General features: G+C 40.1%; 1 protein-coding gene across 4 annotated transcripts in view; it reads right to left on the bottom strand.

The window, feature by feature from the left end:
* TIAM2 (TIAM Rac1 associated GEF 2) overlaps positions 1-22,314 on the bottom strand; it is a 141,243-nt gene that overhangs the window by 98,804 nt on the left and 20,125 nt on the right. The window contains exon 1 of one of the 4 annotated variants that reach the window (XM_050316746.1): positions 19,076-19,113. The exons of the other annotated variants lie outside the window; for them this stretch is intronic. The gene's annotated coding sequence lies outside the window, so the exon portion shown is untranslated. Of the gene's footprint in view, positions 1-19,075; positions 19,114-22,314 lie in introns of those variants that run through there. 4 annotated transcript variants of the gene reach the window in all.

Below are 22,314 nucleotides of genomic sequence, written 5' to 3'. Positions count from 1 at the left end.
ACAGCTATATCACAACAGAATTACACATCCCGTACCTGGGACACGATTCCTTCTTTTATTCAACCCAGTTCTTTTGGGTCCAAGACACTGGCAGCTTAATTAAATTAAGCCTTATAGCTTTCAAGCTAGTGCAATATGGAAGGTTGAGTCAAGCCTGAAGATCCTTATCATATTACACCAGTGCTGATACAATCTAAATCTCTAGGGTCTTATTTTTCTTTGGCAGCAAAAACAAATTTCACCATTTGTAAATGTTATTGAATTTATATAGAATGGCTAAAGTACACATCCATTTAAATAAAAGCTATTAAGCTTGGTAAAAAAAAAAAAAAAACTAAAAAAAACCCAAAAAAACCCCCACACCAGGAGTGCTAGCTGACATCTTTGCTCAGTGGAGTAGCTGCAGTAGTTAAAGAGTTGATATGTCAAAGGGTCTATTTCCTGCCCTTGAAGGGGAAATGAACTCAGTGATCTGAAAGGTCTTTTCTTCTCAACCTACTCCTGCTGTAAGCATACTGGCAGGTCCTGATGCAGGTTAACATGGTGCTTTCAGGGGATTTCAAGGCCTGAGGCCTCAGGTGGGGAGGATGGTGCACCTGAAAGGAGCCACGATTGGGCTCCAGCATCACTGCCCACCCTGGGCTGTGGAGTAACAGCACTTTGGAGACTGAGCTCAAATCTGCAGTCTTCGCCTAGACAAACTCCTGAAGGTCTCTGCCTCAGCCCTCCTCACTTATGGTAAGAACAGGAGGGGAGAATGGGTCTTTGTGGTCAAACTAGGATTCCCAAAGCTCTACCAAGAACATCTGCCTTTCTCCTTTCTTGTCTGTTTCGGTAGTAACCACCTCATCCTATCAAATACAACCATAGTTGGCAGGTAGCCAAGGGAATATTCTCTCATGCATACCCCCCCAAAACTGTAGGTGCCAAAACATCAGCTTTGGAGAAGGCAGGAGAAAGGTTATTTTTGGACTAGGACACAGCTCAAAACACCATACCTTGAGTAGCACCACAGACCCTAACAAAAGAAGAAGCAAATGGCAGAAAGGATGAATAATCTGAGATAGGAACATCAACACATTCTGCCTACAAAGGTTCTTTTTGGCATAACACATTCCAAGTCTATTGGACCAACTCTCAAGCCCATGACACCAGAGAAAAACTTCCATTAGCAACTAGCAGAACAGTGTGTTTCAGGCTGAGGGACAGGGGCTGGACTCCCTGCCTGTCACTTATTACACAGCCAGTTCCACAAGCGGGAGGGGGAAACCATATCACGTTTGGGATGGCCTTTTCTACTCTCAGTTTACACATTCATAAACACCTGAGGGTGTCGATTCCAAAGTAAATGCTTTCCTACCTTCGGCTCTGAAATTTCCTGAAGAGGACAGAGAATCTAGGATTTAGACACCAAAAGTAAACTTGAGACACAGTTCCTTGGAAAATTGAAAGCAGATCTTGATTTTTGCATGCCAAGAGCTCTACAGCAGTAACACAGCTTAAGGCTTCCTTTCCTGTAACCCTGTAGTACCAGTATGTTACTCACACATTAAAAGAACAAAAAGAGTACACTGAGGATTATGTTTCCCCACTAAAAAACTTGCTTTGCAGCTTCACAGCTACAGAGTGCCTTATTCAGAGGGTCCTCTCTTCCATAGTACATGGATACCCTTTTCCCATTGAAAGTGATCAGATAAAAAAATTCCAGCCCTTGCTTCTAAATTGTAACTTGCTATACATTGTATAACACCATCAAATCATCCACCCTAAAGGGGAAGAAATGAATGATTACCAGAATGAAGTCACCAGTGTCCAAAATTAACTCAGTGACCACATCAACAAGCATAAACAAAATTGCAAACTTTGATCGCAATTGCACAAGCAATTAATCACCCCTGTTAAAAAACAAAACAAAAACCAAAAGAAACAAACAAACAAAACTAAATGAAAACCCCCAAGCAAACAAAGAAACCAAACCAAAACAAAAAAACCCATAAACCCAAAAGGGGGAAGGGGGCGAAAGACACTTCTCTGTTTCTTGGGTATTTCCCTTTTTTTTATTTTGTCTGTGCCACAGAACATAGCATTTTCACAATAGGTGTACAGTTATGTATTGAAAATCTACATAGAAAGATGACAACCTGTGCAGGACCTACCTCTGCCAGATACAGAAGCTTTGGTTTTGCATACCATCCCAGTTCAGTATTGGTAGTAATACTGACTGAAACTTTTTGCTCTAACACTACGCAAACATAACACCCTTAGTTGGGTACCCGATTTATCATAAATCACTTTAAGTATTACCGAGAATAGACAGAATAAAAAAAAAAAAAAAAAGATTCAGAGGGATTATTCAACATACTGTATTGGAAGGGTCACTTTAACGTTACAGAAACCATAGTACTATCATACTTTCTCATACTTTGCCTAAAAAAAAAAATCTAGCCCTGTCATTAGAGAGCTGTAAAATAATCCCAGTACTGGTTTATTTAGCAATTCAGGCTAATGGAGTTTGACAGATGACCACCAAGAACTGTTTTCTGGAGGAAAACCATTCATCTTGGGTGCAGCCACCGATAGCAGAGGCAGCCCAGGGGCTGCAAGTCCTGCCATCGCAGCAGCCCACTCTGCCCTCCGTTTTCAGAGGCTTCCCAAGTCCTTCTCCACTTTTCTTTCAGTGCTCCAAGTCTGGCCGGCAGCCGGTGAGCAGAGAACTGACTGTTCTCCCCCAGCATCCCCCTCCCCGTCTCCAGTCCCGCTTCCCGCTCCCACTTACCTTCCCCTGGGCGCTGACTTCAGCTGACTGGGGTGCTGACTCCCGGCTGCCCCAAGTCTTGCCACGGGAACACAGACACGCAGACACACGGACTGTCCCTGCCCTGGGCATGCCAGGAAACTGTGCCTAACACTTCAAAACGCTGAGCCGTTAGGAACTAAAAACAGATCCTGCGCGAGGCTGGATGTATTTTTGTCTGCAGGCTACACACCCTCCTCCAGTTCAATTTTTTTTCCATTGGTGGAACAGCATGATGCAGACTTAACCAGAGGGTGGTTTTCCACGGTTTTCCGTCTGAAACGATTATGCGGGCCGGCCTGCCACCATGCCGGGCAGCCGCCGGGGAATACACCGTGACTGAGCTCTTGTCTGACCCCACATTCCTCAGCCTCCAGGCTGCTTCCACAGGAAAGCTGCTTGGAAGGCTGCTCAATGGTAAGGGGTTTGCCTGCCTGAGGGTAGCTTGAGGGTCTCCTCCCCTCTTTTTTTCTGTGTGGTTCCCCCCCCGGCTTTTTTTTTTTTCTTTCCCCCCAAGCTTGCTAGGAGGGAGTGAGTATCACCAGCATCTTTGAGTGAGACATCCTGGCAAAAATGTAATTCCTCCAACCACAATGGGAATGTTGTAGTCGTGAAAACCCACTCTTAAGAGCAGCTCTCAGTTGCGTTTAACAACTCTGCATAACAGCATCATGTGTACAACCATAAACTCTGGTGCTCTCTTCCTTGCTACTTTCTTTTGTCAGACATTTATACTTTCCCATTGAAAGAATTAATTGTTTTTTAATAACTGACCTCAGATAAAACATGTCTCTTTATTTGCAAATGGAATCCCCAAGTTTCAATATACACAGCTAGGCTGTTAAATCTGTAGTTAGGTGCATGAACAATTCCTTTATTATCAGAAAAGCTCAACACTTCATTGATTGCAGCAACAGTTGGTGAACAAATTCAGCCAAAAAACAAGGCATTTATTCAAATATTCTAATAAAACTGCAGAATTATATTCAAGTGCCAAGTGTGAAAATACAGCCAAGTTACACTGCAGATGACGTATTCAGTTGAAAAGAAACATATGAACACTATAATGAAAATCATTAGTAACCCACAAAAGCCCCAAATCAATATATATGTCCACAAAAATGAAATAATGATTTGCACAGTAACAGAGGAATTGCCACCTAAAAGTGGACCCCTGTTCCACTGTGTCCACTATCCTGACTCATTACAGAGGAAACTTCAGAACCCAACAGCTTTGGAGTAATTTGGAACAAAACTCTATTTCATCTCCAAAGCCCAGTTATAGCTAACTCCTCCATTGGATAGCAGCAACTTGGATCTCTTCTCAGACTTCACAGGTTGACAATATTAGCACTGAATACACTCCCCTCATCACAGCAAAGGTTAAATCCTTCTTTGAATTTTACTGACCTCCATTAAGTTTTCCACAAGCAAGTTCCACAGGCCAGTTTTTTAAAAATCTAATAAAGCAGAACATGACTTATGCCCATACTGCTAATTCTACAACTGAAAATACATCCAGGGGCTTCACATCTGCTTGTTCTGGTAACAACTTTACTCTCTGTGCAAAGCAGACTATTTTCTTTTTCATTTTCCCTGTACAATTATATTCTCTTCCCTTAGCATTGCTGTGGTCCAATTAGTTCACTAACTTGGATCTGGCGATCCAAGTTCTGGGACTAAAACATGGAAGCAACGACAGCTCATGAGTCAAAGTACCATGAGTACTCAGGAGCAAGAGTTGGCCTATGGTCCTACCCCCCTCCTCACATGGAGTACTTCGTTTTCCCCACAATCCATCTCTTAGGTCATTAAATCATGTTCAAATGATTCCTTAGATAAAATCAGTACCAACCAGTCCAGCAGCCTTTCATCATCACCTATTCTGTTGAATTTATCTTTCTTAAAGATGAATCTTCAGAAGTATAAATACTATTCCCAAAGATGCCTCTCCAGCATCCGTTTCAATAATAATTTTCCTCCCTAATTCAATTATAATACCTGGTTCAACATAATCTTGGACCCAGCTAAATCACATTAATGCCTCACGATCTTCCAGTAACAGCTAATAAAGCTGTCTATTCTCTTTCACTTCCATTTTCAGAGTAACTCCCAAATGTGAATAGGCATTCTTGCTATTAGCGCAAAGCAGTCAACCCAGTACTTTCTCCTTCAAGTTCACTGTGTCTGATCATTCCAGTCTTGGGGGCCATTTAGCTATTTACTACGTTATTTCTAATCCACTTGTGTATTCACTATATCTTTTACTTTTTATCAGCCAGTTCCATCAATGCACTCCCACTTTTTGTAACAAGGTAATCAACACTCATTAAGATCTGGTCTCAAGACTCCAGCTGATATCCCCCAGTTCTTTTATTTTCAAATAAATTTTATTTTCAAAATTTCACCTCTAATGTACTTAACTGATTACTTTTAGCACACTGACATTGCATGTTGAAGGCATACTTTCCTGACTTCTACTTGACTTATTTGGTAAAATCTAGATTGTGGGTTACAACATGAGGATTCCTCTTTATTACACCCCCAAAACTGAGTTTCCACATCCACTTTGTCCCCCTTTCCTCATCCACTGCCTTGCCATTACCAGCCTGGGACAACCTGATGAGATATTCTCTGGAGAAAAACAAAGAGTAGGCAAGCCTCATGGTGAAAACAGTAACTTAATCTCTTATTATTATGTGAAGTATTTGTGTGCCTCACAATCTTCCACAAATGTATTATCGTCACAACATTGCTGGGAAAGAGAAGGGTGCCATTATCCTTATATTCTGCTACGTCACACAGGAAATTAAAGGGTATTTCAATACAGCAAGAGGAAACTCCATAGCTTGTGTTAATGTATGTCTCTGCTAGTTTAATGGCTCTTAACATCTGTTTTGCAGTAAAAACAAACTGTAGTTTGTGCAGAGAATTCCTCAACGGAATTAAAAATATAGTTCTGTGTATTAATTTTGAGAATTCATTTCTCTCCCTCCACAAAGACGTTTTAAAGCCCTAATTTTTTTTGTAGATGAAGATAAATGAATTCTTAAAAATACCTAGCTATTTAACCTACCTTTTACACCGCTTTTACACTAAGAAAACTTAGATTTTACTTTGAAAGTGCTAAGACATCCCATTTCACCATGGTTTTGCTTCCTAAGCAATGAAAATCCATGAAGAAAAGCATAGAAAATGCACATATTCCCAGAATTCATGCTGAGATAATGACACACCTCCTTCCCTAAAGTCAGCCTACTTTTATACACATATGCCAGCCCTATAAAATATGTTTTCCTAGACATAGTTCAGTCTATTTCTGAAAGATCAGTTCTTCGTTTGCCTCTAGCCCTCTCCTGCCTAGCTCACTTGACACTGATACAGCTGAGCTGTGTGAAAATCCCTGGTCCATAATGTCCCTCGACTAATGCTCCACAGATGGGTGCTGGATGGATACATGTGGAAAGATATCAGTGGCTTATCCAGACTGGCAGATGTGTACATAGTCTTTCCATGAAATCCAAAACATGTTCCCATGCTCTCTGAAACAGAATCTCTGTAGGAATTAGAGAAGTTTGAAGTAAGAAATTTGGGTTCTCAAATCAGAAACCTCTAATGGAGCTCTCAAGAAAGCTGGAAAGTTGTGCTATACTAAGTGTAACTAATGCTAAAAATAATTGCATGTTATTGTCAACAAGATAATAACCAGAGATGAGTTTCGAAGCCTTGTTTATCTCATGACCGAAACATCTGAATCATGCAACATCTGCTAAAGAAATATTCTCATTAAACTGAACTTAAGGTCCATTCTTGGAGTTTTTGCCTTGAAGGGGAACTGCACAAGAAATGCAATGGTCTCACACTGAGCCAGTGGTGAAGGTAAAACTTGCACCCCATTAAATTCCTCTATAAGATGTCAATTCAATTTCTGAGAACTCAACTTTCTGCAAACCAGTGCTCAGGCACTCAGCTTTCTGGTGTCCTCTCAAAATGTTTGTGAAACACAAAAGGACAAAAACAGTGGAAGTCATTCATTACTTAATTCTGATTCAGAGGAGTTTGGGAAAAGAGTAAACATGAGCCTATGTGTTAGCCCATTCCTACTTGCCAGAAAGCAGGCCATTTCATTTACCAAATGACAGCATCAACACAAGTCTAACAGCCCTGGCTATAGGTCAGAATAGATGTTAAACAATGAAAATGTGATGAACGTGTACTCTCAGTTATCACAGAGACTTACAATGCCCTTAGTGCCTACTAACTTTTTGGCAGAATCCCCTGTTCTCCCCTGAAATGCTGTAACAAAAGAGATCAAAGGGATTCTCCTCATCCCCACCTCCCTGTGGAGTCTGTGCCCTTGCCCAGCTCTGCAGGGGAGAGGGGCTGCTGTATGGACACTCTCCACACACACCTTGTTCTCCCCTCAAATGGGTTTTCCCTGTGTCCAAAACAGGGAGAATCCACTGACATTTAAGGCACGCAATCAGCCACAATTGATGTTTACAGCAAGATTAAATTTTTCCTTTACTTTTATGCTGCATGGTTCTTTAGCTCCGCTGTCAACAAGGGCTTACTATTTGTGGTTATGATCTATTTTCAAGTGTTATAGAGAAGAGTTGGGGAATCAAAGTGCCTGTAGTGTCTGTCTTATTAATTTCAGTAGAATTAAATGAAGAAAGATAAAGTATGAACACGTGATGGCGAGGCAGAGGGCATAAGCATTGCTGAAAAATGGGAAGTTAGGAGAGAAAAAAACCAACTATGCAGCAAACCTATCTCCTCAGTTTCAGTGGACTTGTACACTGGATGCAAGAAGCCCGGTGTGCAATGATCCATCAATAATCCAGCCCTGGGACTGGCTGGGATGGAGGTAATTTTCTTCATAGTAGGCCCTATGTTGCTGTGTTTTGGATTTGTGACCAGAACAGTGGTGATAGTACACCACTGTTTTCACCACTGCTGAATGGTGCCTTCACAGCATCAAGGATTTCTGCATTTCTCACTCTGTCCTGTCAGTGAGAAGGCTGGGGTGGGCAAGAGGACACAGCTGGTACAGCTGATCCCAACAGACAAAAGGGATATCCCACACCATATAATGTCATGCTCAGCAATAAAAATGAGGGTTTTTTTGCCAGGGTTCCCATTGCAACTTCTAAAACCAACAAGGCACTCACAAGACTTAACCCCTGAGACCAAGGTTTCCCTCAGCAGCAGTGGCACCCACCTCGATGGACAGGCTCACCCTGCACGGCCTCGGAGGCTCATACTTTTTAATAGTCTTTTTTCTTCAGAACTTATGGTAAAAGCTTCAGTTTTGAAACACAAAGCAAGAAGTACTGATACACAAGATCAAGTTGGGGAAATACTTCCAATATCAATAGAGCAGAGCTGATGCACTTTTTTGATAAGAACTACTTCAGCAATACACATTTTCAATACACAGTGGACAGTAGAAAATTTTAGTTAATTCCGTAGTTGTATCTTCTGAGTTATAATTGAAAGCTCTTTTACTGCACTAGATACATGTAAAAATGTTCTTAATTTAGAACTGTTACTTTGTAGGAAAAAAAATCCAAAACCTGGACAAATCTCATAATAATATGAGTTGAGAAGTTTTTTGAATGCATTAGGTTGAAAAATGAGAACTGAAGCCTTCACACACGCCATTAAAAAAAACCTTGCCGATTAAACATGTAAAAAGATTTGAAGGCGGAGTCATTTGTCACAGGAATATACTAGGAGATCTTACAACATAAATATTTACAAAGCACACATGTTATTTCTCATTGCGTTACTACCATTGCTTGTTCCATTAACTGATCCAACAGACCAGTTAATTGCTTGTGCAAGATCGACTACTTGCCATCACCCATTCAAGACAAAAGCGCAAACAGTTACCGGGGGGACAGGAAGTTTTAAGGGGTTGTTTTCCAACCAACTTCTTCCATAATTTTTCTTTAAAACACTGATCATTGGTTCATCCATGAAATTAGAAAAATCTTCAGACATAAATAAATGTTACAGAAGGAGAAGTATGGCAAAGTTTCCAAAAAATTGTGTCAAAACACTGTTTGCTTCAATAGCACGAAACAAAAGGCATATGAAATAAGTGTTGTTGCATAATGAATTTTAACTAAAGTAGTTCTGCATATGAATATGATTTTATAGGATGTTTCAAGACATGAATGTTTCCCCAGAAGTTTCAGATCCTAGGGTTAGATGGATATACAGAAAATTCTGCTTAACAATACCTCTAAGTCATTCTTTTTGTAGAGAAGCACTTCAAAATGAAAAATAAGAAATTACCACAACAAAAGGAATATTAAAGAAGTCAAATTTGGGGAGGGGAGGTTGTTTGCCTTTTTTTTTTTTCTTAAGTCTTGATTGTGGCTTCTCATTATAGCTGGCTGGCAAACATACTAAAAGTGGTAAATGGTAATATTAGCAGCTTATTACAGTATCATTAAATTAACTAAAAGAAATACTGGGGTATAAAAGCTAGATGATGTCTGGCCAACATGTGTTGCTTACACCCGCACGCACCGCCTGAATAGAGTGACGCAGAAATCCTGCAAGCTGCTGCAAAGCCATTTGCCTGAAGCGGAGCGAACAATGAGAACAAGTTCAACATCTGCCAGGGTGTCCAGCCGCTCACAACCATTTTTCTGGTCAGAGGGGGCATTGTTTAAGTTGACAGGTTCCTAATGGTCTGAATTATTTAGTAATTCTCAAAAGACTCTTTCTACTCATTAGAGAGCAAAATGTGAACCACCCCAACCAGCTCCGCGGGAACCGATCAGGCTAATTGAGGAGAACATCACAATGTGTCCCATTTTAATCACATGAGTTAAGTAGGCAAGAAGCTTCTATTATCCCCACTGTACAATGAAAGATGGAGGCACCGGGTTCCACAAATATAAGCACCCTGATATATCATCTCCACATTTTTTAAAAAGCTCAGTTTGAACAAAGAGGATATGTGTTGCTGATGAGCACTATACCTACCAAACCAAGCAGAGAAATAAATTACATTAAAGAGAAAGTTGAAACACACAGTCTGAAGCCCAAGTGCTAAGTGAGCAACAGTAAGCATCTCAACATATGGGAAGTTAGTGGGAGGCAAAATAGCTATTTTTTGATTTTTTCCTTCTCATCTGCCATATGATAGATGACAGGTATAAACAAACTACTGTAGCAGCACAGAGGTTACAGGCAGATGGCACTCATACCTAAAGAGCCAGATCTTTCAAACACGTTCCCCCTTCTTATACACATAGAAATGAAGGGGAATGCTGCTAGTAACAGCAGCTTTACTTATGATGGATTATTTTTCCGTCACTTAACAGCAATCAAACATGTTCTGCAGCAGGAATTATCTCACCGAATCCTAGCCTTCCTCATCATGGGAAAAAATGCAACAGTCTAACAATCAACAGGACTGTCTTATTTTCTTCATAGCATTAGGTGACCTCTAAAATTTGGAATCTCTTCAAAACCCTAAACCTGAACAAAGCTCCTCAAGTAAATTTTGTAAGGAATGTTAGTGCAGTAATTAGGCATGCCTGGGATAGACCTCTTTCACCAAAACACAGATCATGTGTGCAAAGAAAGAGATTTACAGATGCATTCAAAGGCTATAAGGGAAGACATGTAAATATTTGGTAGAGTACCATAAGGAACACAACAATCAGGAATTGCCAATTTGATGGAAGGACAAATGGAAGGAGAACACTTCCAAATTAATATTATTACTTCTGTTTCCCAGAAACCACAATAAGAATAAGAAACAGCAAAATTAATTACCTTAATGCATATAATAGGAGTTCAGAAAAATTTCTCTCTTATTCTTCAAAAAGATGCCACAAAGATAGGCCTTTCAATTAACATGATCAAAAAGTAAGCCTCCAGTTTACTTACAAAATCTTTATTTTGTCATCTGCATGTAAACATTTCCAGAAGCAGAAGATTGAGTCAGTGAGTTAAATGGAAAAACATAAAATATTTTGCCGGCATGACATTGTGATTAAATAACTAAAAGCCCAAAAAAGCAAAGAGACAACATGATGCTGGCCTATTCAGCCATACAATTCATTTCCAATAACCACATTTCAGCATGCAGCTTAGATCATACGTAGCATTTTCCTATTTGAGAGCGTGCAAGATTGATTGTTACAGGCTCAATTGTCCCATACACAGGCAAACAACATGTAAGGAATGATTAAATCAGCAAGATTCCCCCACTGAGCCTCCTACACATGCTTACAGTCAGTCAAAGGAGAGGTGGGGTCTCTCCCAAGAAACAAAAGCATAGGATTATGCGAGAAGCCTAAGACCATCTGCACAAAGTCATGTGGCCAGGGATTTCCTCTTTCCCTTGCTGTGTACTGGGTATCCTTTCCCACTTCCAGTCTGAGCTGCGTGGTGGTCAGCAAAGCCGGACTTAATTCCCAGCTCAGGGACAAAAGAGAATCAGGGACCAGGGGTTTCTGGGGCCCTCTTTGCCCATACTTACTGCCTTCAAAGCTAAGCCACTTAAGGATGTAATCCTTAATACCCCAATGTGCAGAAGTTCATAATGTCTGGGTCATTGTAAAATTCTGCATACCCTGGTCCTAGCCCAGTCCCTCGTGCATTCCTGAGAGTGAAGCCAGCCAGGCACAGTCACCCTACTTCCATCCATCTCCCAGGCACAGAGCAGGGGGCTTTTCCCTGCAACCATGAAGACTGCAGGAAAGACACAGGCCTTTTCCCATGTGTATCCCAATTTTATGTGAATTAACAAGCAGAGCATTTGCATTTTGTGTTTTCTATTTTCTCTAACTAATTGAAGTTCCTTTCTTCTTGCCTGAGGTAGAGAGATCATGGAAGTAAAAAATATTCTTGACCTCAACAGGATATCTTGTTAGGTTATGGCAGAGGACTCTTTGCTCTTTCCTGGCATCTGAGAAGGGGGTTACAATTAACATTCCTGTTGGTTCAGTTTTAACACAAGGCCCAGGGGGAATTCTATAGCATTTTTTCCAAATATAATGAAACATTAACTCTATTTGCAGTAAAGGCAACTCACAAAGCAATGCTTGGATGCTCTTTGACTTCAGTATCCCTAAGCAATTTGCTGCAGCAGATCCATTTTTCTGAAGTGCTCAATGCGTCTTAAACAGCACTCATGCCTGTGTGAACAGTCGACTCTATGGCAGTGATTTCTGAGTCCTGCCTGCTCTCTCCCTCCTTATCAAGCTGGTTTCTCAGCTCCCTGAAATATTATTGCTGACATAATCATATTGCCCAGACAGAGTCCAAACCAAGCCAACCACTGACTTCTGTGGGCTTCGGATCAGGTCAAAAGCAGTGAAAGTACCCAGAGGATGAAGTCACTGCTTTTCATTTCGGAATGGTCCTTAGAATATGCCTAACTTTAGGTATTTTATTCTTGACTTTACGGTACGCTGGCAAAGTACACTGAAACAACATATTAAGACAAACTTAAATTCATATTACTGCATCTTTATCATCTCAAATTTGTAGAAAAGAAAGTAAATAAAAAATATAATCAAAAAAATTTTACATTAAGCAAACTGTTGTTTTGTTAACCTCTGCTAAATACTGAAAAAGAATACTCTGTTCACCTAAGACACTCACTAAATACCGAGTTTATCAGTGCTGACATTAGTTTTGCAATATACGAGACACTCTGCAACATCTTCTTGCAAGCTGTGTTTGTGAAATGCAAGATGACCTCAGGACCAACCCCAGGAAATCCTTATGTCCTCTCTACTCATCAAAGATATTAAGTAGTCACTACCTTCCAAGTCCAACCAAACCTGATTAAATATCCCCCAGAGAGATATATAAATTGGTCAACCTTCCAACGCAAGATTCATGTCTGGACCTAGATTTTGAATAATATTCAAAAACTAGGAATGTCTGGATCTCAAGGTTTCACTTAATTGAGTCTGGAATAAATCAAATCTACAGTCTAGTTTGCACTTCTGCTCTACATTTTCGAAGTGCTTCCAGTGTAATACTTTAATCTGGTCAAATTGCTACTTTTAGTTAGTGGAGGTAGTTGAAAATTTTCAAAAATCATGTGTTTGATAAAATTATTTTCTTGAAATATGAAATTTGGGGGGGAAAGTCCATATAAAAATCTGCAACATGTTCTGGCAAATTACCATTTTTCAACAACAAACTACTATGGATGATAACTATGAAACTGATAAATGAACACATACACAGAGATACACACCTAATTTTCCATGTGGTGGTCTGTATTTACAGTGTTAAGATAAACTGTCACTGCTTAATGTCCCTGACAGGCAACAAGCCCTCTCTAGGGGGGACACTTGTTAGGGCCACCAGCATTTGAAGAACTGAGCAAAATAATACTGTGGCAACAGTACAGTGCTTTTAATAAACTAGGTCAGTTCCAGTTATAAAGTTTGTAGTGGTTACAGTAAAAAAACTAACACCTCAACACGAACAAGAGTGAACACTCAGCAGTGACCCTTACAGAAACTGCAAACATTTTTGAGTTTATTTCTTGTAACTTTGCCAAGGCACACGCAAATAAACGATTTAAACTATGAGCAATTCCATTACTAGTAAATGAGAACAGTCAATTAACCAATAGTCATGCCTCACTGTAAAAAAAAAAAGTGCTTCCTGATTTTCAGAGGGAACCTCCTGCAGCTTCTGTTTGTGCCCATTGCCTCTGGTCCTGACACCAGGCACCACTGGAAAGAGTATGACTCCACCTTCTTTGCATCCTCCCTTCAGATATTTCTACACATTTATGAGGTCTCCCTGAGTCTTCTCCAGGCTGAACAGTCCCAGCTCTCAGCTTTTCCTCATCCAAGAAGTGTTCCAGTCCCCCTTCACCATCTTTGTGGCCTTTTGTCAGACTCTCCTCAGTACCTCTATCTCTCGTTTGTACTGAGGAGCCCAAATGTGAACACAGTATTGCAGGTGTGGCCTCACCAGAATTTAGAGATAGAGAAAAGCAGGAAGACTACTTGTCTGGTGTTTTGGGGTTTTTTGGGTAGTTTTTTGCTACTATTGCTTAAGAAAACTGTTACTGCAGAAGATTTGAGGTTCAGAAGTACTTACAAAAACATGCAAGTGAAGGAAGGGAACTAGAAACTCATCTTCACACTTTCTGGCAACAGAGGCTGAGAAGGCCTTAAGCCAAATGCCTATGACCATTTGCTAGCCACAGGCTAATGGGAAAATGTACATGCCTGCCAGCCCCACGGCAGGAGTCTGAATAGAGCCTTCTGGCCAAGAGCTGTGCTGCCAAGCTCCCCTTGAGGCAAAAGCCCCTCTGCCTTGATATGGAGAGAAGCCCAGCATCACTATGAACCAAAGCTAGTACATGTAGCTGCCTGGCTTACCAGTGTTTGGTGCCCTTTTTCATGTCTGCTTCCTACAGGTTTCTGTATGGCCATTACAGATGATGGATGAAAGAAAGTAGTTACTCTATTTACATGTAGCTCATTCTTTGGCAGTAACAGGCAAAATATCTTTCTCTCCTTGGCTCTGAAATACAAGAAGTTATGGACAAACACAAATGGATGCATGTGTATCTGCTAAGGACAGAATTACAGATCAAACTTTTTCCTCTGAAAGAGATCCATCTCCCTTCCAAGTACTGTCTATAGAAGACAATCTCTTATTCTGCAAGTGCAGGCTGAGCATCAAATTTGACCTGTCATAGTATGTAGCACTTTTACCCTGCTTTGTATTAGCATAAATTCATGCACAAGACAGAAGGATCATGAAAGATTTTATAATCAGATTTTGTTCAAGAATGGAGTGGAAACAGCAGATCTGGTCATGCCTCTATCATTTATTCTTAGTGGTTGAGAAAATAAGAAAAAGTTATTATCAATCTTGTCTCAAGTATGATCATCGGGGAGAGTAGTCTTTTGAAAATACTGGAAGTTGTGTTAAATAAACACCTGAGTTCAGAGCACAGACCCAGAGGATGGCATTTCTGGCAAGCATACAACATGGACTAAGAACACACTGTGTCATTACTCTGTGAAAGAGAATTTCTGATGACCCCGAAAGAACCATTTAGTAACCAGGAAATGCAATTTCCCTGGAGAAAAGCATGGTGTGGCTCTTCTGCTATGCACAGATTTGTATTCAAAACTATTATTTTTTCCTTTCTTTCTGTATTTCTCACACTACACCAAGCTTTATGTAGGTACTCTTCAGAAGCCAATAAACAGCAACTTTCTTCCTGTGCTTGGCTTGTACTGCTCAGCCATTGTACTGCTTTTTCCTCTCCCATCCCTGTGGACTAGAAGCACCAGGTCCTTTCACTTTCCCTTACAATACAAGTCTCCCTCAGTATTGTTTTTTCTGTTTTATATTGCTATTTTGTACTCTATGAGGTGATGTGGCCATTTAGGATCTAAATGAGGTGAGAGATGAAACAGTAACTTTATCCTGCAGGCATCAGGTCAACAGCAGAACTGAGGGCTAAGACAGCAGAAAGATAAACCTCAAAAAAACTAAATGCAAAATTCATTAATTCATGTTTGGCTAAGTCAAAACCATGAGGTCATATGTAAGATTTTTCTTTTACATGAATGTTATGTTATTCTTAATGAATGTTACGTTATTCTTTAAAAAAAAAATCGCTTTTGTTATATTTTAAAGCAAACTGGCAAGTAACATCTACAAGTCCACCTGCAAGACAGAAAACCATAACGATGTCAGATTGTCATCTTTACATCAGGAGTAACTTCAATTAAATCAATGCAATTATTCTGAAGCAAAGAAGTAAATGTTGGAGAAAAGGACAGCCACACTGTTTTGCTGAGTTTCATTCAGCTTTTTCATATAGTTTCATCTGTTTCTCCGCTTTCTCTGTGTATTAGATGAAGCAACCTGGAACACAAGGGAACTGAGAAACCTGTGTTTCAAGAACACATGGAAGCTTTTCATGACTTACATAAGTCAGTTACATTATTTACCACCACCACACCTATTTCCTTCCAAAAAGATGGTCACACCAGATTCTTTTGAAGACAATGAAGGCCAAGGAAGAGATGAACTAAAAGACCTCTTTTGTCTTTGCTAGAACATTCAATTTTCAAGCTGACTCTGTACTCGTAGAAAAGACAGTGTAAAGCTGACAAGTAGGAAAACAAAACCAAAACATTTCACTCACAGAATATTAATTCAGCATGAACTTCATAAACTGAACAAACTGAAATTGTGGCAACCCCCAACTCATCCCAGAAAACCCCACAACAGATGACAAAAGTATCAAAATTGTCTCATTTTCCCACTAAAAATGCCTGAAAGCAGATGGGGCTCCCTAAAGACATATGGTCCTACTTATATTAAAGTAAAATTCAGATCTGATCATTTTAATCCCCCATAGCTAATCCTATTTGCCTAACCAAGAGTTAAATTAAGTAGCACAGCTCTCCTTCCTCTGTTGGTTCACTGGGAGGCATCTACTCTTTTTCCTGCTTTAAGCACTCAAGAAAAGTAGCTCTTAAGGGCCACAAGATATTACCCTATAGATCCTATAACTTACATATTCTTCCTTCTTCAGCTTTTGGGAGAAAAGTTCTCCATTTTGCTTTCCCTTCTGAAGCTGTTCCTTAAGAGAAGGCATCCCTGGGTTTGGGATAGTTTATTTTTTTGTTTGTTTTGCTTCTTTGGTGTTGGTTGGTTGGTTTGCAAAAGCCATATCTGTGTAAGTTTTACTTACACCACCAGCAGACAGAAGAGGAAACCTGCATCTACAGTAACACAGGTCACTAATAAGTCCATAAAATTGTTGTCAAGACCTGGACAAAACTCACAGACCGCTCAGTGTTCATTAAGTTTTCACCAAACATCTGTAGAGCGTAGGGCAGGAGGACTCTAGAGCACTTAAGACAATTTTGCCAAGATTATATAACTAAAAAATCCCAAAACCCAACACCTCTGGCGTTCAGACCATGTATCCTAGTGTGCCTCCTTTTTATTTACTTTAAAAAACATCTTCCACCTAGCAAATTTTAACCTTTTTACTCAGCTCTGCCCTCAAATGCTCATCAAATACTCATCACTTGCTCTTCTTCTTCCACGATAAATTCTGCTCTTGGCCAACAACACGTGGCTTCCAGGTATCATTTAGTTGTCTCCATACTTATAATTTCTCTTTTCATAAGGGGCTGGAGGCTAGGACATCTCCTAGTGTCTATGTATAGTGCGACTGGAACGCTAGGGCTCTGCAGATTTCTAGCTTCTCTCTCTACTGGCAGCAGCCTGATTAGGTGGCGTGAAAGGGTCTAGGAAGGAGGGTAACAGAGCTCACGCTTCCATGGATCTTTTGAACTAACTTCTGCCAGTTCAGTTAAATAACCACAAATTTTTTTAAACTTTCTCTGTTCCACTCTTGTAGCCACCACATTAAAGACATTCTGGAGAATAAAATAAAATGAATACATTCTTTATCCATTTTACATATAACTCAAATCTAGAACTTGACACAACTAACACATTAGGAAGCCATGGAAAGGTCAATTGTAAATGTATACACAAAAGTGTCAAATTAACAATTTGCTAAAATTAGGTCAAATGTTTAAATATGAATGATTCCTTATAGTGCAACTTACTGATATCAAAAAAAAAAAAAAAAAGACAACTCTGATGACAGCTTCTCAGTTGCAAAACAAAATGTTGCATGGTAAACAGCCATGGAGAACAAACCCAGCTCTAGGAGGACAACTAGTACCCAGTATAAACTAAGCTTAACACATTTACTACTACCATACATAAGTGACTCTTAGCATGGCAGCACAAATCACTCTAAACTCTCCCATGTTGACGAAGCCCAGTTTCCACAAATGTACAGGATTTTGGACACAGAAAAAGCCTGCAGTCAGACATGCCAGACGCTGGTCTGTTTTTGTCCTATCCTAAATCAGTTCACATTTAAAACTCTGGTTTACCACCAGGGAGGTAAGTGGGTTGATTTGCTCTGCCCTCCCTTCCCACTTCCCTCCCAGGCCACACATGAAGGTAACGAGAATGCATAATAAGAATCAGACCAAATGCCATTTACTGCCTCATGCTCATACAATAGCAGCACTCAGATGAGGGCCTCTTTGCACAGGCATGGTATGAGGAGGCAACCCCAAAACCCTCCTTGTGAGAGGTTGTTCCTCTCACAAAAGCAGTTATATCCAATGCCACTTAACTCTGAACAATCTTGTATCCACCTGAAAAGAAGACTAACACTTATTTTTGTCATTGCTCCAGAACAGAATAAATCCAATTTTGAAAAGAGAAGGCAAGATTGTACACAAGAACCCCAAGGGCAGGGTACAGTCCCTTTATGTCTTTTCATAAAGCAGGGGAAGTGATGAATTCGTGGCACTGTTACTTGCAAATTAACTTTCTAGATAAAAAAAATTTTCACAGTGAAGCTAACTACTCAACTACAGATGAGATACCACAGCAGCAGAGAAAAGAACATTCAAGGGCTCCATTTTAAAACCCTAGGTACCAATTCCATTTACAGTGAAGCATGTACACCAGCATTTACACAACAATGAACCTGCCAGAACTAAGGAAATAAAAATATTGTTATTCCAAGTAAAAATTAACCAAAATTGCTGTGCATAATTGCCCTTCATCTAGGTATAGCTTTTGTAGCAAGGCATTGGAGCTGCAGGGACTGCAGATAGAGACTGCATGCAAGGCCAGTCAGCAGCTGGGCTCTGCTTTTGCTGGGAAGACAATGTTTCAGGCGCATCAAGCCTGAAACATCAAACCAGCAGATGGAGGAGTCTGAAGAAATTCAAGGTCATTGAGGGAAATGCTTTTGTCCTGGCCCTGAGATAAATCAAGACAGTGTTGTCTCAGTAAAGTGATAGTTGAAAAGCAGACTGGGATGCTAAGGAAAAGCAGAAGATCAATCCTACTGCCTCCTGCTGCTGGATTCCAGCTGCTTGCTGAAGGGAGGACTTTATATATTCACCATAAAGGAACAATGTTTCCTCAAAGAAATACTTCATTCTAAAGGTCACTCTGCTTCCTAATGTAAACAATCCAAATTGCAAACCAGCACCAAAAGGCATGCCAGTATTTTACACAGGAAATGTTACCAACTGCTGACTTTCATTAAAAAAAAAAAAAAAAATCAAAAAACAACAGACAGTTTAACGACTGATATCTGTTTTTTGGTCTGGCCTCTTGGGTCCTTGAATCCACTCGATTATGTCCAAGGAAAAGTCTTTTAAGGACACTTGAAAATATACTGGCACATACTTCATGACGGAAAGTTATTCTTTTGCTCTTCATTCCTCTGACAGACAATCTCAGGAAGCTGCAGCTCTTGAGATCTCTTGATCAGCTTCTCCTGTAATCACAGTCAGGCAGCAAAGTCAAAAAGGAAACAGTAGCTATAAAACAATTTTTTACACTACTTCTAATTTCTTTTGTTGTTCAAGAGTTACATTATACAGAAGACTAAAGAAAATGCATACAGTTTTTTTCTAAAGGGAAGCATTTATCCACTTGTGTTCAAAGTATGTTCTTCCTTTTTTGCTTTAATGCTTTTAATCTTCCAGCAAGCAGGAGAAGAGACCAAAAAAAAAAAAAAAAAAAAAGGAAATAAGTGATATATTGTGATCCCAGACAGCATCCTGTCCTGGTTTGCATCAACAGTGTCATGAAATAAAAAATGACACAATGTGCAATAGTTTTCCCAGCTTTGAAAAACATGTGTTAGGGTGGTGCATACACTGCTGAATACTGCAGCCAGAGTACACAACTAGAGCACTCAGGTTTCTATTTGTGAAAAATCTCAGAAAAGCATTTTAAGCACAAGTTTAACTTTTAACACATCTTTATCCTGATATACTGTATCCTTTATACTGATACTTAAACTACTGCTTAAGGCTTAACTAATGCTTACTCCCATCAAAAAGAATTTTTTTTAATTTTATTTTATTTTACACCCCTGAAGGTGAAATCCCAGCTAGACCAAAATTAGCATGAGGTCACTTCCCACAGAGCCAGGATTTCACTTCTACCTACGAATTTTCTTCAGATTAGACTGGGAGAAACTGTGTCCCCAGAGTTGGGAGATTATTAGGTAACTGGTACAAAACCTGTGCCCTCTCCATGTACCTCTGTCTGAGTCCCCGTGGAGAGGCTGGATTATGCAGGGAGAAAAAAGGCAATGAGAAGTCCAAGGGACATTAGCTAAAGCCTGGAACTGCACAAACTAATGACAAGTAGGTTTTTGTCAACTTTGTAAGGTTCTTCCCTGTCCCCTCCCCTTTTTTTCCCCTCTATTAACAAAAATCATTTGAGAATTTGCATGAAAATCCTTCAAGAGAAGAGTGCAGAGACTCCCAGGATGAACTGGTCCCTCTTCCTCATCCTCTCCAGGCAATGTCCCAAACATTGCAGAAGTCAGTATAAATCAACAAATTTCACTTCTGAAAACCATTAGGTTGTGGGGTTTTTGTTGTTTTGTTCTGCTCTTTGTGGGGTTTTTTTCTTTCTAACTATTCCAACTAACTGGTGCTGCAGCAGTGTGATGGTTTCAAGCAGCCAGCACACATGGGTTCTTCTTGTTCTCGACAATGGTAATCTTGATGTGGTTTTCCTTACTGATGTCTGTCTGAGGAGGACTAGGAGACAGCAAAGGTAATTGGACTATCACTTAACAAGTCCTAACCTCCAGAATCCCTTATTGTGATATGGATAAATTTATCTTACATGTTATTTCCGCATTATGCAGCCATTAAGTGGAACTTGGACAAGCTGCAAACTGGGCAGGAACTAGGGAGAATGGAGATGATAAGGGTGCTCCAGATGATTTTTGCAAAGCTGCAAAAGTATCAGGAAACTCAGAGCTCGTGCACTGTATGGGGAGTGGGTGACTGAGGAGGCAATAGCTTTAAGTCCCTCTCCATCCTGCCTAATAAATTTGTGTCCAACAGATCCCCACAGGCCTGTATATCATTTTCTTTTTCTTTAATTAGGAGACCAGCTGCAACTCCTTGGCCAGAACCCAGCCAAGCTTTCCGTGCTCCTTCCATAAGCTTCTCCAACAAATAGTGCTAAGAAGCAAAGAAACTGAATACAAAATTTAGCATGTGACAAACTATTCCATATGTGACCTCTGTACCAGGCAACCTGCAAATCTACATCAGGCTGACTTTCTGCATAAGGTCATGACAAGAAAAAATTGCATCTGGACAGTCTGTGAACTTTATTTCCCACCCAGCCTTTCCCTTTTTCCCATCTCTCCACACATTATCTACCATTTCTGCACAATCTGAATGAACAAGAAGCACAGATTCCAAAATAAGTGTGAGCCATCTACAGCAGGATAGTTCCTAGTTTAATTCTGATGAAGATGCAGCTAGTTAAATATTTGCTGGAGGGGAGCATATTGTTTCAGAGAATATTTTTGAGAACTTAATCCTAGAAGCAGGAGAGGCCAGTGTCACGACTCACTTCTGTGCAATATATCCAAGATAATGAAATAGAGCTTCCTTCAACTCTTCCCTTCCTCTTTTCTCCAAGAAAAAATTTACTCTTTCAGGAATTTGCTGGATAAATTGAGACTTGCCACTGCAAGTAGCAATTGCCTGCAAGAAGATGAAAATCAAGAGCAAATCCAAATGGTGCATGCCAGTCTGGACCAGTGAACTTAGGAACAGAGAAACTGCTGTCATGTGTGTCTTCCACCTGCTGTTCCTCCTCTTTGTCTTGGAACACTCCATTTAAAATAAAATAAAAAAAAATCAGAAAAATAAATAAATCCTCAAAAACCAGAATTATTCGCTACCAGGCACTGAATTTCTGTGCTATACAGGGCATCTGAGGTGCAGATTTGATTAAAGCTCATGAGCTTAAGTTACCCTCGAAGTTTGGCACCCTTTGAATTTTCTTCTTTCAGAGGAAAGGTAAGGAACAAGGGGCTGCTGCCTCCCCAACCTGACCACTGCCACTTCCACTGCTGCTCTGCTCTAGTAGCGATAAACCAAGATGTACCCATCCAAGTCTATGTTCTTTGGAAAGCAACAGTGAGGATGCTCCCAAATCCACTTCAAATCTTATTTCAGAGTAAGTCTGTATAGTTTTCAAGAGAAGTTGCGTATTTCATCATCAACTTAACTCTGAAAATACCAGACAGTGTTGAAGTAGTTTCTTAGCAGCATAATGAGCTGGCAGTGCAAACAGGAATGGCTGAAATCATCACTCCCTCCTACTCTCATTTTGAGTCCCACATCCCATTTCCTCACTCTGTCTTCAATCACATCCCCAATGTATTCACCAGGGAGCAGTGCTCAGTATTAAATGCAGGACCTCTTCAAACACAATCAGATGGAAAACAATGGGTCATTCTTTAAATGAATCTTGAGAAGACCACTCAGAAGAGACAAAAGAACAGTGGAAGAAAAAACCCACGTGTAATAAACAACCTTTGATTCACCTTAGCCTTTCAAGTTAGTGATCAGACAGCACTGCTAGTTTTTGTACAGGAC

This window comes from Myiozetetes cayanensis, unplaced genomic scaffold, assembly GCF_022539395.1.
Source record: "Myiozetetes cayanensis isolate MyiCay16 unplaced genomic scaffold, myiCay2020 scf2-11, whole genome shotgun sequence".
NCBI lineage: Eukaryota > Metazoa > Chordata > Aves > Passeriformes > Tyrannidae > Myiozetetes > Myiozetetes cayanensis.
The sequence above is the reverse complement of the archived record's forward strand: the minus strand, read 5'-3'. Positions and strand labels throughout refer to the sequence as shown.